Consider the following 14,898-nt stretch of genomic DNA (forward strand, 5'->3'; position numbering starts at 1 on the left):
GAAACAATCTACCCTTTTCACGCTTCGTCCTGAGCATATCTTTTACCCACTTCACTGGACATGCCCTGCTTCCTGTTTCTTTCATCAACACCCACAACCCCTTACCCTCTCTGTCTGTTTTTGATTTTCTTATTAGCACTATTAAATTATCCTCATATACACTTACGTCTGAGTCTCCTACCCCGTTTCTTTCGTCTGCCTTATTCGCTGCTACCAATTCTCCTATCCTCAAAGCTCCCAAAAACGCCATTACGAAAGCCGCTTTAAACAGACTTGCTTTGTCCTTATCCCTGCACACCTCACCCAATACCCCCACCATTTTTTCCAGCCTCTCCTCCATAATCGGCTCCCTTTTGTCCGTCCCTTTTTCCTCCCCCACCTGCCACGCTCTTAATACCTTTCTTACTACAAATGATTTAGTGATGTCCTCCTCACCCATCAATTTTGCGAAAAATGATACACCCGCTAAGACTATGCCAACCTGCCCTTTCTTCATGCTCCCCATTTTTAGGGCCATAGCCATTCTAAAAACCTACTTCGCTAGCCCCTTATTTCTGCGCCCCTAAATTGTAGCCACTGTTTCCAATAGTAATTGTATGTCCTCCAGGTTCTTGGAGCCACAGAATTCTCAACAAGCTTCTTTATTCCTTCTATGCGCTCCCAATCTGCCAAAGAGAGACAGGGCAGCTTTCACCTTGTTTTCTGGCGGCTGGCACAACTTTCCTAAATACAAAAAAATTTTTAACCACAAAGCTGCGCTTCTCAGAAATGAACTAAATTCCATTATTTAGATGGTATATAGGTTCATGTATAAACCCTAACAAGATCCCATGATTTATATTTAACCCATGTAGGGATATCGGCCAATAATAAATAATATATCAAGATGTAGATATTTGGGCAGATGTAATAGCTCTGTTCTTGGTTGTATATAATTACCAGGCAATATAAACAATACAATATTCAGTATGCTTCTTATAAATAACAGACAATACAATGATCCATATAACTCTTGTTGTCTAATAGAATGTTCAAAAATACAATGCAAATACGATTTAAAAAACAATAATAAAGGGGTAAGAATACTTCCCAACTAAGGTGTAACGAGTGGGTGCTGCTCCAGAGTGAGACACAGGGCTGTGTTCCTGATCATAAGAGGAGCTAAAAAACAAAAGAAGACACAGAGCGCATCCCACTCTAAGTGTAACACCGTTTTAATAAGACAAATAAAGCATGTGAATCACACGTACAAGATAAACAAAGATAAAAAGCACTGTCACCAAGTCAGAGTCCTTTTATCCTGATGCTGTGGGTGTGTTCTCCGTCACCTCATCAGCTGTGTCCTCTGGTAAGCTTCCGGAAAGCCGTGAGGGGACTCGCCGTATCGGGAGATACTCTGTAATCAGCACCGGCGTTGCAGTGTCCAGGGAAAGGTGCTAGTGCAGCCTCAACGCGTTTCTTCAGGCTACTTCCTCTTGAAAAAGTCAGGTCGTAGCCTGAAGAAACGCGTTGAGGCTGCACTAGCACCTTTCCCTGGACACTGCAACGCCGGTGCTGATTACAGAGTATCCCCCCGATACGGCGAGTCCCCTCACGGCTTTCCGGAAGCTTACCAGAGGACACAGCTGACGAGGTGACGGAGAACACACCTACAGCATCAGGCTAAAAGGACTCGGACTTGGTGACAGTGCTTTTTATCTTTGTTTATCTTGTACGTGGGATTCACATGCTTTGATTATTTGTCTTATTAAAACGGTGTTACACTTAGAGTGGGATGCGCTCTGTGTCTTCTTTTGTTTTTTAACTTTCCTAAATACTTTCCATTTAAACCTTGACAGCGCATCAGCCACTACATTTCTGTAACCCGGAATGTTTCTAGCTTTAAAGTAAATATTCAACTGTAAGCATTTCAACACTGGTATGTCAGGTACTTTATCACTGGCATGGAAGAGGCAGATAAGTTGTTAATCGTGTCCACTACACCTTGATTATTGGACCAAAATATAATACTTTTGTTTTCCAATAAGTGCCCCCACAGTTCCACAGCCACCACAATAGGGAACAATTCTAGTAGTGCCAAATTCTTCACCCATCCATCCCTTTCCCATTCTGCCGGCCATTTTCCAGCACACCATATACCCTTTAAGTATGCCTCAAAACCAGCGCTCCCTGCCGCGTCTGTGTATAGTTCCAACTCATTCACTGATGCCACTCTTGGCTATATTCTAACTCTGTTGAATTCCGTTAGGAATGTATCCCAAACTCTCATGTCCTCCCTCATCACCCCTGTTAACCTTATCCTGTGTTCGGGCTTTTTTACTCCCGCTGTACCCAATTCCAGCCTTCTTTTGAAAATCCTCCCTACCGGAATAATCCTGCATGCGAAATTAAGCACGCCCAGCAACTTCTGCATCTCCCTGAGTGTAACCTTTTTTCTTCCCAGCATTCCCCTTAATAACTGTCGTCCTTTCTCTATTTTTTCTTCCTGCAATTCACATTGCTCCTTCACTGTGTCAATTATTATGCCTAAAAACGACAATCTCTCGCAAGGCCCTTCAGATTTTTCCGCTGCCACCGGTACTCCTAGCTCGTCTAACATATTGAGTAAAGCTGCCTTTAATTCTGCGCATGAGCTAGCCCTGGCTGGGCCCACCACCATAAAATCATCTAAATAATGTATAATTCTATCTGAGCCTGTTCTTACTGCCAGCAACCAATGCAAAAAATTACTGAACTTCTCAAATATGGAGCATGATACTGAGCAGCCCATCTGCAAACATTTGTCTACGTAAAATTGCCCGTTAAATTTACATCCCATCAGTCTAAAACTCTCCGGATTTAAAGGTAACAATCTAAATGCAGATTCTATGTCAACCTTCACCATTAATGCGCCTTTCCCAACCTCCTTTACCATCTTTACTGCTGTATTGAATGATTGGTATTGCACTGAAGCATCTGCCCTATTGATTGCATCATTTACTAACTTCCCCTTTGGATAAGACAAATAATGTATCATCCAAAATTTTCACTTCTCTTTTTTAGGCACCACGCCTAGGGGGATATCACTAAATCCTGAATAGGTATCCCCCTAAATGGCCCTGCCATTCTACCCAATTTTATTTCCTTTTCTAATTTTTTCCTGCAGTACCGCCGGGTACTCTGTTGCAGATTTTAAGTTCCTAAATTTATCTGCCCCACAAACCTCCCTTTTTTACTGGTACCACAAATCCCTCTGTTAAACATTTTGTCAATAACACCCTGTCGTTATCTTTGGTGTAGTTTACCAGCTCCTTCCTTAACCTATCTACTATCAACAGCGTTCAGGCTATTCCCCATTGTCCCCCCTTTATCGCTTCCCCCTACGCCACGAAAAAGCTGTTTATTTGCGCCACCGTTACTCCTTCTACAATCTACTTCCTCATGGAAACCACCACAATATCTGCATACATGTCTGTATTTACACCCGTTTCCTCTGTCACACCTCCTGTCGTTGTATGCCCAACATTCCTTCCTGTTAGGGCTTAGTTGGTAAAAGATCTTTTAACTATTGTAGTGGATCTACAGCTGCGGATCAGATGTAATGTTTCACTCAGCACTTAATTAACATATGACGATGTTAACCAGAATGGGGCTCAGAGTGAGTTAATAAACTTTAAGTCTATGTGGAGACTTAGAGAAATTAAAGGAGTAACTTAATATGTTAAGTATCCAATATGAAACAGTTTAACAAAGTAATTCTTTCTGATGATTTGTGGAAAAGTATCAGTTCATATGTATCAATACAATTTATGCAGCAGTTCATCTGTGACCAATAGTTAGTGATATGTGCGCCAAAGATTTAAAGTCACAATAAGATGTTACACAACTCAATTAGCTGTAGTGAGTTAGTCGTAGGTTACCTGTTGAATCGGCTGAGAGCAGAGAACTCGAGCGGCACTCAAGACAACAGCTTCTAAGCGGTGAGTGACAGCTTACTGAAAACCGGTTGCGGTTGGCGTCTGACGTCACAGATATGAAGTCCGCGGGAGAAATAAAACTCACAAATCTTCTGGTGATGTTGAAAAGACACTCGGATGTTTGAGGAATAATCCTTACTTGATATTATGTGAGGAAATGTAACAGAAATGTATACCGTAACCAAAGTAATGAAAATAGAACACCGTAGCAAGGTGTCAGTTTCCTTTGAATAAAGTTTTGAACTATTTTCCAATAAGGTAGCTTGGGATAAGCAGGAGCTCAGTTTGTAGCAGAGTTACCTAGGGATAAAACTCAATTACTAAGCACCTGGCTGGCGTCAGGGGAAAACTTAAATAGGCTAGGAACTAAAAAGTAAAGGTGGTATTGATAATTGTATGACACTTAACATAAGGTGGTATAGTGAGTTCTGACAGATTGCCCCCTTCACTCAAGCCGTCCCACGGCTTGTAAGCGAGGTCTATGAGGATTCCTTGAATGGAAGCGAGACACCAATCGGGGAGCGTTCACAAGATTATGGGGTTCCCATGTGTCTTCGTCTGAAGAATACCCCTTCCAACTGACAAGGTATTGTAGATCCCCTTTATATAAACGTGAATCCAAAATATCCCTCACTTCATAAACGTTAGGGTCTAAAGACTGAGCTTCAGGAGGTAGTAGTTGAGTACCAGTGTTTTTTGCAGGTTTCAATAAGGAGACGTGGAATGTAGGATGGATGGCAAGAGTGGTAGGAAGTTGTAAAGTGACAGCATTTTGGTTGATGATACGTATAATACGAAATGGTCCTATAAAGAGGCTTGCTAGTTTCTTGCTTGGGGTCTGCAATTTTAGATTTTTTGTAGATAGCCAGACCCAATCTCCAATTGAATATTGTGGGGATGGCCTTCTTCTGAGGTCATAATACTTCTTTTGTGTTTCTTGAGCTGTTTGTAGATTTCTTTGTAATAGTTGCCAGTTTTCAGTAAGTCTATCAGTTAGATCCTCCACATTTGGGTTTAAAGAAGAGTCTTTTGTTGAGAGACTAATCTTTGGATGGTATGCATAATTCGCGAAGAATGGTGACATCTTACTGGACGAATTGAGAGAGTTGTTATATGCGAATTCTGCAGTTGAAAGGAATTTCTTCCAGTCTGTTTGGTGGTAGGCACAGTAGCAGCGCAGATACTGCTCAAGCCACTGGTTTAAGCGCTCTGTTTGGCCATTAGTCTGAGGGTGGTAAGCGGTGGTATAACGGTGTTCAATCTGTAACTTGTTGCAGAGGTTTTTCCAGAAACGAGAGGTAAATTGAGTTCCCCTGTCAGAATTAAGGATTTCTGGTATCCCATGTAGTTTAATAATGTTGTCTATAAATAGTTGTGCGGTTTCAGCTGACGTTGGCAATTTGTGGTGAGGTATAAAATGAGCCATCTTGGTAAACAAGTCGATAACCACCATTAAGGTGTTCATTCCAGCTGAAGTAGGTAATTCAACTATAAAATCTATACCCAGATGAGTCCATGGTCTTTGTGGAACTTGTATGGGCATCAGTAATCCATAAGGAGGACGTCTCTCCGATTTCGAAGTGATACATCTAGTGCAATTTTGTACATAGTTACGAACATCCATGGCCATATGTGGCCACCAATAAGTCCTTGAAATGAGGTTTAAAGTTCTTTGAATACCAGGGTGTCCAGAAAGAGGGGAATTGTGATGTTCCTTCATCAAATTTTGTCTTAACTGTTCAGGTATATATAATTTGTCTGAATTGTAATAAAGGCCATCATTCCCTAGTGTTATTTCTTTAGGTAAGTCTTGTTCAGCATGTATGGCCTTTTGATAAACGGATTCAGAAAATGATGAGATGCCTAAGAACTTCTCGTGGGGTATCATCACTGTAGGGCTACCTTCCGAAGGAGGTTTAGGGTCTCTTCGGGAAAGAGCGTCCGCCTTTCCATTACGGTTAGCTGGTCTGTAAATAATTTGAAAATGAAATCTGCTAAAGTAAAGACTCCACCTCACCTGTCTAGCTGAGAGGGTCTTATTTCTCTGGAGGTATTCCAAATTTTTGTGGTCGGTATAAACTATAACAGGTAAGAGTGTACCCTCTAGAAGATGCCTCCAGTATTCAAAAGCTCTTTTAATGGAGAGTAACTCCTTTTCCCCAATAGGGTAATTCCTTTCAGGAGGAGACATAATTTTCGAATAGAAGGCTATAGGGTGTAGAGGTTTGGTTAAAGTTTCTCTTTGAGATAAAACAGCTCCTAAGGCGTAGTCTGAGGAGTCCACTTCAAGAAAATACTGTAAAGCAGGATCAGGGTGACGCAATATTGGAGCTGTAGTAAAGGAGTGTTTTAAGAATTCAAATGCTTCATTGGCCTTTGAGTTCCACCGATAGGTAGTTGTACTGCCCGTAAGGATGGTAAGAGGTTTAGCGATAGAGGAATAATTTTTTATAAATTTTCGGTAGTAGTTGCTGAAACCTAAGAAGCGTTGGAGATCCTTTCGGGTTTGTGGGATAGGCCAATCTTTTACTGCTTCAACCTTGTCTTGTTGCATCTCGATGCCTTCAGAGGAGATGTTGTAACCAAGAAAAGATATCTTTTGAGTGTGAAATAAGCATTTTTCAGCCTTTGCGTAAAGTCGATGTACTTGTAATCTTGAGAGTACCCAGCTGACGTGCTTAATATGATCTTGAAGGTTTTGGGAGTAGATCAGGATGTCATCCAGATAGACTACGACACAGATGTCTAACAGGTCTCTGAAGACATCATTGATGTAGTGTTGGAAAGTGGCTGGTGCATTGGTAAGGCCAAATGGCATAACTAGGTACTCATACAGACCGTATCGAGTCCTAAAGGCAGTCAACCACTCATCTCCCTCTCTTATGCGTATGAGGTTGTAGGCCCCCCTGAGATCTAATTTGGTGAAAATCTTAGCTTTGTGAAGGCGTTCTATGAGCTCGGGTATTAATGGGAGAGGGTACCTATTCTTAACAGTGATTTTGTTTAGGTCTCTGTAATCTATGATCGGACGTAATGATTGATCTTTGTTTTTGACAAAAAACATTCCTGCACCAGCAGGAGATACAGAGGGTCTTATAAATCCCTTCTTAAGGTTCTCGTCTAAATATGCTTTTAAATGTTCGAGCTCAGGTTGACTCAAAGGGTATAAGTGCCCATAGGGTATAGTTGCACCAGGTTTAAGGTCTATGGGACAGTCATAACTGCGGTGTGGTGGTAAGTTTTCTGCCTCACGTTTGCTAAATACTTCTATATATTGGGTGTACTCCTTAGGAATGATAGGCAACTCCTCATCTACCTGTGCTACCTGTATTAAATGTGTGGGAGATGTACAGGTACTCTTACAATATGGGGAGTCTAAAGTGAGTTTTAATGTCTTCCAGACTATAGTGGGTTCATGCAAGCGTATCCACTGTATACCTAAAACCACAGGAAAAAGAGGAGAAGGCAATACATCAAAACGAATATATTCATGATGATTGTCTTGTGTGGCAACCAATAGAGGAACAGTATGATGTGTTATTGGACCGCTAGATATGTATGTGCCATCAACGACACGAATAGAGACAGGAGTGATCTTTCTTTCAAGTGGTATTTTATTTATTTTCACAATGGTAGAATCTATATAATTCCCGTGGGCCCCGGTGTCAACAATAGCCTCAGTGGTTAGGCGTCTACGTTCCCACTGCAAAGAGAGAGAGATGATACAATAAATAGGGTTATTCTGCTTTGAGGTAGAAATGTTAGTCATAATGCACTTACTTTTCTTATTCTTTTGTAGCAGTGGACATTCCTTTACGGAATGGGAAGGATTAGCACAGTATAGACAGAGGGCTAGAGTTTTGCGTCTCTGCTTTTCTTCTAGTGATAGAGGACCTCTTAGAACTCCAATCTCCATCGGCTCTTGAGTGATACTACTAGTAGGCCCATGGGATATGGGAGGCGTAGGTTTCCGGTAGATAACTTCAGAACTGTGTCTTTCACTTCTCCTTTCCCTGAGACGCCTGTCTATTTGTATGGACAGCCTCATCAGCCCTTCCAATGTATCTGGTAGAACCACTCTAGCCAACTCATCCTTAATAGACTCAGAGAGACCCAGCCTGAATTGGTTTCTAAGAGCTATTTGATTCCATTGGGAGTCTGTAGAAAACTGCTTAAATTCAGTGATATACACCTCAACTGGTTTAGAACCTTGTCGTAAAGCTCTCATCTTAGTTTCAGCTGTAATTTGTGAATTAGTATCCAAATACAATTCATCCATGGCAGTGAGGAAATCTGGTAGGGAAGTGAGAATAGGATTATGTGTTTCATAAAACGAGTCTGCCCAGATCCTGGGTTCACCACGTAAAAAAGATATCATTGTCAAAACTTTCAGGTGATCACTAGGGTAAGTTTTAGGTTTGAGTGTAAAAAGCAACATGCATGCATTCTTAAATTGACGATATAGACGTCTGTCGCCTGAAAAGAAATCAGGGGATACTATCTGAGGCTCAGGTTGGCTTACCGGAGGCGGTGTTGTAACCTTCACAGTGTCTCTGATAACCTTTCTCAAAGTCTCATTCTCCACTTGTAAGGCACTCATGGCCTGTCCTAGTTGATCTACCTTTTGTGTAAGATTGTAAACAATTTGCGGCAGATCCGCTGGATCCATTATTAAGGCTTAGTAATTCTGTTAGGGCTTAGTTGGTAAAAGATCTTTTAACTATTGTAGTGGATCTACAGCTGCGGATCAGATGTAATGTTTCACTCAGCACTTAATTAACATATGACGATGTTAACCAGAATGGGGCTCAGAGTGAGTTAATAAACTTTAAGTCTATGTGGAGACTTAGAGAAATTAAAGGAGTAACTTAATATGTTAAGTATCCAATATGAAACAGTTTAACAAAGTAATTCTTTCTGATGATTTGTGGAAAAGTATCAGTTCATATGTATCAATACAATTTATGCAGCAGTTCATCTGTGACCAATAGTTAGTGATATGTGCGCCAAAGATTTAAAGTCACAATAAGATGTTACACAACTCAATTAGCTGTAGTGAGTTAGTCGTAGGTTACCTGTTGAATCGGCTGAGAGCAGAGAACTCGAGCGGCACTCAAGACAACAGCTTCTAAGCGGTGAGTGACAGCTTACTGAAAACCGGTTGCGGTTGGCGTCTGACGTCACAGATATGAAGTCCGCGGGAGAAATAAAACTCACAAATCTTCTGGTGATGTTGAAAAGACACTCGGATGTTTGAGGAATAATCCTTACTTGATATTATGTGAGGAAATGTAACAGAAATGTATACCGTAACCAAAGTAATGAAAATAGAACACCGTAGCAAGGTGTCAGTTTCCTTTGAATAAAGTTTTGAACTATTTTCCAATAAGGTAGCTTGGGATAAGCAGGAGCTCAGTTTGTAGCAGAGTTACCTAGGGATAAAACTCAATTACTAAGCACCTGGCTGGCGTCAGGGGAAAACTTAAATAGGCTAGGAACTAAAAAGTAAAGGTGGTATTGATAATTGTATGACACTTAACATAAGGTGGTATAGTGAGTTCTGACACTTCCCTTCTACTTTTACTACTCTCCCTTGCGTTATCGGTGTCTGTACTGTGCCGTCTGCTGGCTTTATCAACCTCGTCCACATATCCAATATCTTAATTCCAAACTCCTTCCTTTGTCGCCCAATTGCAGGTTACCCCTCCTAAATTCGCCGTCATAGTCCTTCCATCCAAATCCCCCATATGTTGTGTAACACTCCGCTATTAAGTGTATATATCTTAGCACGCCCTTAACTTTACCCGTATTTTCAGAGATAAAGCATTCTGCATATATTAACTTCTTTTTTACCCATTCTGGAAATGACTGCTTTAGTTTTCTCCCCTTCCCTTCTTCATTTCTGGATTTTAGCGCCACTGCCTCCCTTGTAATATCGAACACATCCACGTATTTGCCCTTCTGTGCTCTCAGCACTATTTTTGCCTTTAAGTGCGTTGTTAACAGCATTAGTTTTGACCCCGTTACCTCATCATCCGCGTTAAATTCCCCTTCACTATCACCCTACCATTGCAACATCGTTCTCTACTCTTTTCCCCTGTTTTGCATATATCTTTTTTACAAATTTCAAAATTCTTATATTACCTTCCCCTTGAATTTTATTATCATCTGAATCCCATTCAAATGAACTGTCTGATCCCTCATTTCTGCAATACATTATCTTCTTACCTTGTTTCGGTTGACCTTTTCTTTCTCCCACCTTGTCTTTTGTTTCTCCTGCACTTCCCATTGCCGTCCGCTCTCCACCGCTTTTTGCATCTGGGGACTCTCTTTCCACCTCCTTTCCACGCATTGTGCCCTCTATTGCCCTGTCCGCAATTAATTTCTTTGGGACCTTGTATCCCTTGTATGTTGAGCTTGCTTTCTGTAATTCAATCAAATCTCTATTATTTCTATTCAACACATTTTTATTATACCCTTCACTTGTCCTATGTGCTACCAACTGCCGCTTCCCCTTTTCTGCCCATGCCAGCCCTTCTTCCCTATCGCCCCTATTACCTGCCACTACACCCCTAACATCCTCTTCTAACCGTATGTATGTATTCCCATCTAAGTCCCTAATTAACCTGGGCCGATCATTATCCTTTAATATTGTCCTAGATCTCTTAGCATGCCTATCCTCCCCTGCCCTCCTATCGTATATTTCTATAAAATCTTGTCTGTTACCTGACTCTCTATTCCCACCCTCCGCCCTGTCCCGACTTTCAGTCCCCCCCTCTTTCTCCCATCTTTCATTAACCCCTTCTTGCTGCACCATTTCCCATCCCCTATCCCTATCTCTCCTGGCGGATCACGGCTTATACCTGTCCTAGCATAACCCCCATCCTTGTCTTTCCTTGCTGCACCAGAACCTGGCCCGCCCGCCTGCATTGCCCTTCTCATATCCCCCCTCACCTCCAGCACTGCTCTGCTTAGCGCTCTCTCTATTCCCTTGCTCGCTGCTAGCACCGGAACATCTGCCACCTACAACTGCCCAATCCTCCTGCATCAAAGATGGCGTCAGGCCTGCGTCATCAGGAAATGCCCAAGATGGCCGCCGCGCATGCGAGTTAGCGTCCACGAGTCCCCGCCCACACCCTACATCATCGCGGCAACGCTGCGCTCTCAAACCTATGTCACTATGCGGCGCAACTGACCAAGAAGAAGGGGCACGCCTACCCGCCATATTGCCCTGACCACCCGGGATACTATCAGCCTCATCATCCTGTCCAAATGTGCTAAACTGCACAAACTGCCTGGGGGGAGTGTGGCTTAGGTCGGAACTCTATTGGGCTTCTGCTGCTGCTATCGGAATCGTTCGATAGCAAAGATATCTCCACATCTGGGCCCTCCTCCTCAAACAACTCCTCAGATCCCTCTGCTACCGGGCCAGAACAATCCATACCCACGGAGGTAAAATTACTTACCCGACCAACGAAGCCACTGGGCTGATATACCAGCTGTTCAGCTGCCCCCATCTTTGCAGATTTTCCTGCCTTCACACCCTCTCCAGACACTGTTACTCCCTTGGGGGCCAGAGGACCATTCTGTGCCTTTTCCAGGTTCTTCAGTTTTTTCTGAGCCTGCAACGCCTGGTTCCTCCACATGTTCTCTCCTTCCAAGAAGCATTTTGGGATCTTCCTATTCCGAGGTGCCATCCTTTCTGCTAACTGGAGAGATGGAAAAGAAAATGCTGTACCTGTAAATACAAGAAAAAATATTAGTGTGCCTCACTTCCTGTTTCACTACCTTATATTACCTGAGCTTCAGCCCAGCCCCCTTTACCTGTGCACCGTCCCCATCTCCTCCTCTTTCAATGCCCACCCCCCTTTTCCTCTCCCTCTGACTCCTGCAGCTAACCCCCCTTCCCTTCTATTCACTACCAATCTCCTGTCCAGTATAGGAGCCTCAACCTTAGTGGCACTCCACTCGTAATTCTACTCCTTTCGTTTTTTGTTTGCACTCATATTCAAGCATTAAAACCAGAATATATAGGAATATCTATTTAAACATACAGAGAACATATTCCCATTTGTGCAGAACATTGGAATGTGAGATATTTACAGTAAATTTACAGTTAAACACTTTATTAAATATGAATATTGCATAAATGTTTTTCATGTTTTCATCTACTTAAATGAAAAGGGCTCCAGAGCACTTTATATATATACTGTATATATATATATATATATATATATATATATATATATATATATATATATATATATATATATATATATATATATATATATATATATATATATATATATATTTATACATATATATTTATGTGTTTATATGTCTGTAAATACATATATACACATATAAAAACATATGTACACACATATAAATATATAATTATTTAGACATGTGTATCTCTGTATCTCTATGTTAAAGCCCTTTGCAGTCTTTTTTTTTATAACACCTGACATCTCATATATTTGTGCCCTTATTTTAAATATAATATTTTTATTTAATATTCTTTTTTTATTAGATAGTGTTATTATGAGTGTAACTGTGCTTTTAAAAGTTGATGTGTTTTGTGACTTCAGCAAAGCATATCAAGGGAATTAAGCTCATTTGATAATAGGAGTACATTGAGAAATCATTTAAAATTGCCTATAATGTTGTATCTGAATCCTGAAAGAACAAAAATAGGTTTCATATCCCTTTAGTAGGTCCCATAGGAGGTAACCCGTAGTGTACTGCAAACATTTAACAATAAATGCTTTCAAGAATTAGAACATTTTATTTTGTTTATCATGGCATAAAGAATGTACTAGAAATGTACAAAAATTCATACTTAATTATTTACAGCTAGATTACGAGTTTTGTGTTATGAGTAAAAAAGCATTGTTATGCTTCATAACGCTGCTTTTTCCCTAACGCCGTTATTACAAATCTTGCAGGTATAGGTGTACAGCACACCTTTTTGGCCGTAACGCAACGTCAGTACCACACTTTTAAAAAAGTCTTTTTTTACTAACTACCTAGCTAAAATAAATACAAATTTACCTGTAAAATAGACATTGACCTTTTTTAGATACCGTATTTTGACTACTGAATATGTATTGAAAGTACTGTCAAATTATACTTTGACAACATTTATTAAATTGTGCTCCCAGAGAAGAAAAGGAATTGGGATTTTAATACATCTCATGATGATAATATTAGCCATGATCATATCCTGTATAATTATACATTGTTATGAATGGATATGAAGACAATTATTATTTTTTGTCTTGCATATATTTATCATTTTTTTATTTATTTTTTTGTCTTGCATATATTTATCATTTTTTTATTTATTTTTTTGTCTTGCATATATTTATATTTTTTTTAGGACGCATTGTATATTATGTTAAACTAGTTATATCGGACTTGATGTTTTATGTATTATGTATCCTATTGTAACACACCACCATATGGTAATCATGTGATCAATCAATGGAAAAAGGGTGTGTATTTTTAACAGCCATTTCTATTGGCTACATTGGTGCATATTAAGTAGCAAGTTTGAAATGTTTTTATCAGCCTGAAGAAACAGTACTGGTTACTGAGAAACGTGTTGCTGTATTTCTGTGTTAATAAACACTTGTTTTATGCAACTTGCTACTTTGGATTTCTTTTGCTTCTAATCTTCCAACACCTGGAGGTGGGAACAGTGAGGTGGATCCCCAAGGGTTACGATTCCATTACCCATTGCCAAGGGAGTGAGACCTGGTTCCTGCGAGCTTAAGAGGAGAGTTTCACCGGACAACTCTAAGGTTCCGGTCTGCCCAGCCTGCACCACATCTTGGTGCTTCACAAAACGTGAGTGTATCAGAGTCTGAATTATCTTCCTGACATTTCACACATATGCTATGTGGCGCCTTCTCTATTTTCTTATAGTGTTCGTAAGAAAGCTATATATCAGCTACTAGAATAACATAAGTCACAGATGTGTGAGTTATTTTAGGGAGGGTTATGCTTTTATACACTGTGTTGGGGTTATCATCACAGATCAGATAAATAAATTACGTTATAAAATATAGCTTTTATTTTATTCATTAAAATAGACAGCTTTTATTGGTATTGTATTGCTGTCCTCACTTATTAGGTTAAAAACACATCCCCTTTAAATTGACATATATTTTTTTACTTAATTCTTCAGTTGGTTTTCATCATAGTGGATTGTAAAACGTAACACTTTTAAGATTGTGTCCTCTAAATTATTATTGGCCGTGTGAATGGCTTGTATTTTAGAAGTCACTATATACTAGTCATAAGTATTACAGATAGTTTGAGATTTCTATATATTGCTTTTATCCTCCATTTTGCTGCACATGTTTTTATCATAGGCAATACTTATACAGCAAATCGGTCAGGAATAAAATAACGGCAAATAAGTGTAAGCAAAATATCTCAAAGGGAAAACCTTCTGATTAAACTGTGTGTATCCAAGTGATATCATGCTTGTAACACTGTAACAACTGATATCGGATATTAAAAAACATTTCTAACAATACATATACCACAGGTAATGATGAAAATGAACGCAACCGGTATAAAGATTGACACCTGATTTAACCAATGAAAAGAACTCAGATGTAGCCTATTTGAAAAAAAGGCGTGCACTTTGAACCAATAAAAAATAACACACTTGCCGCCTCCCATAACCCCCTCTGAGGAAGCGTATGTGAAACGCAGCGTCAGGGGTTTCCTATTTTTTAAACTTAGCTCTCCTAAGTTGAATTACAAAATAATATGTAATAAGTTGGTAAACTGAATTGATTTATGTAAATGGAAAGCTCACTATTATGGCTCAGTAATAAATAACGGCACAGACATGCCTATAGCCTACTAATCAGATAATGTGGCATAGAAAATAGAGATAACAGCATAAAAAACAAATGCAGAGTTC

Source organism: Bombina bombina, chromosome 2 (assembly GCF_027579735.1).
Source record: "Bombina bombina isolate aBomBom1 chromosome 2, aBomBom1.pri, whole genome shotgun sequence".
Taxonomy (NCBI): domain Eukaryota; kingdom Metazoa; phylum Chordata; class Amphibia; order Anura; family Bombinatoridae; genus Bombina; species Bombina bombina.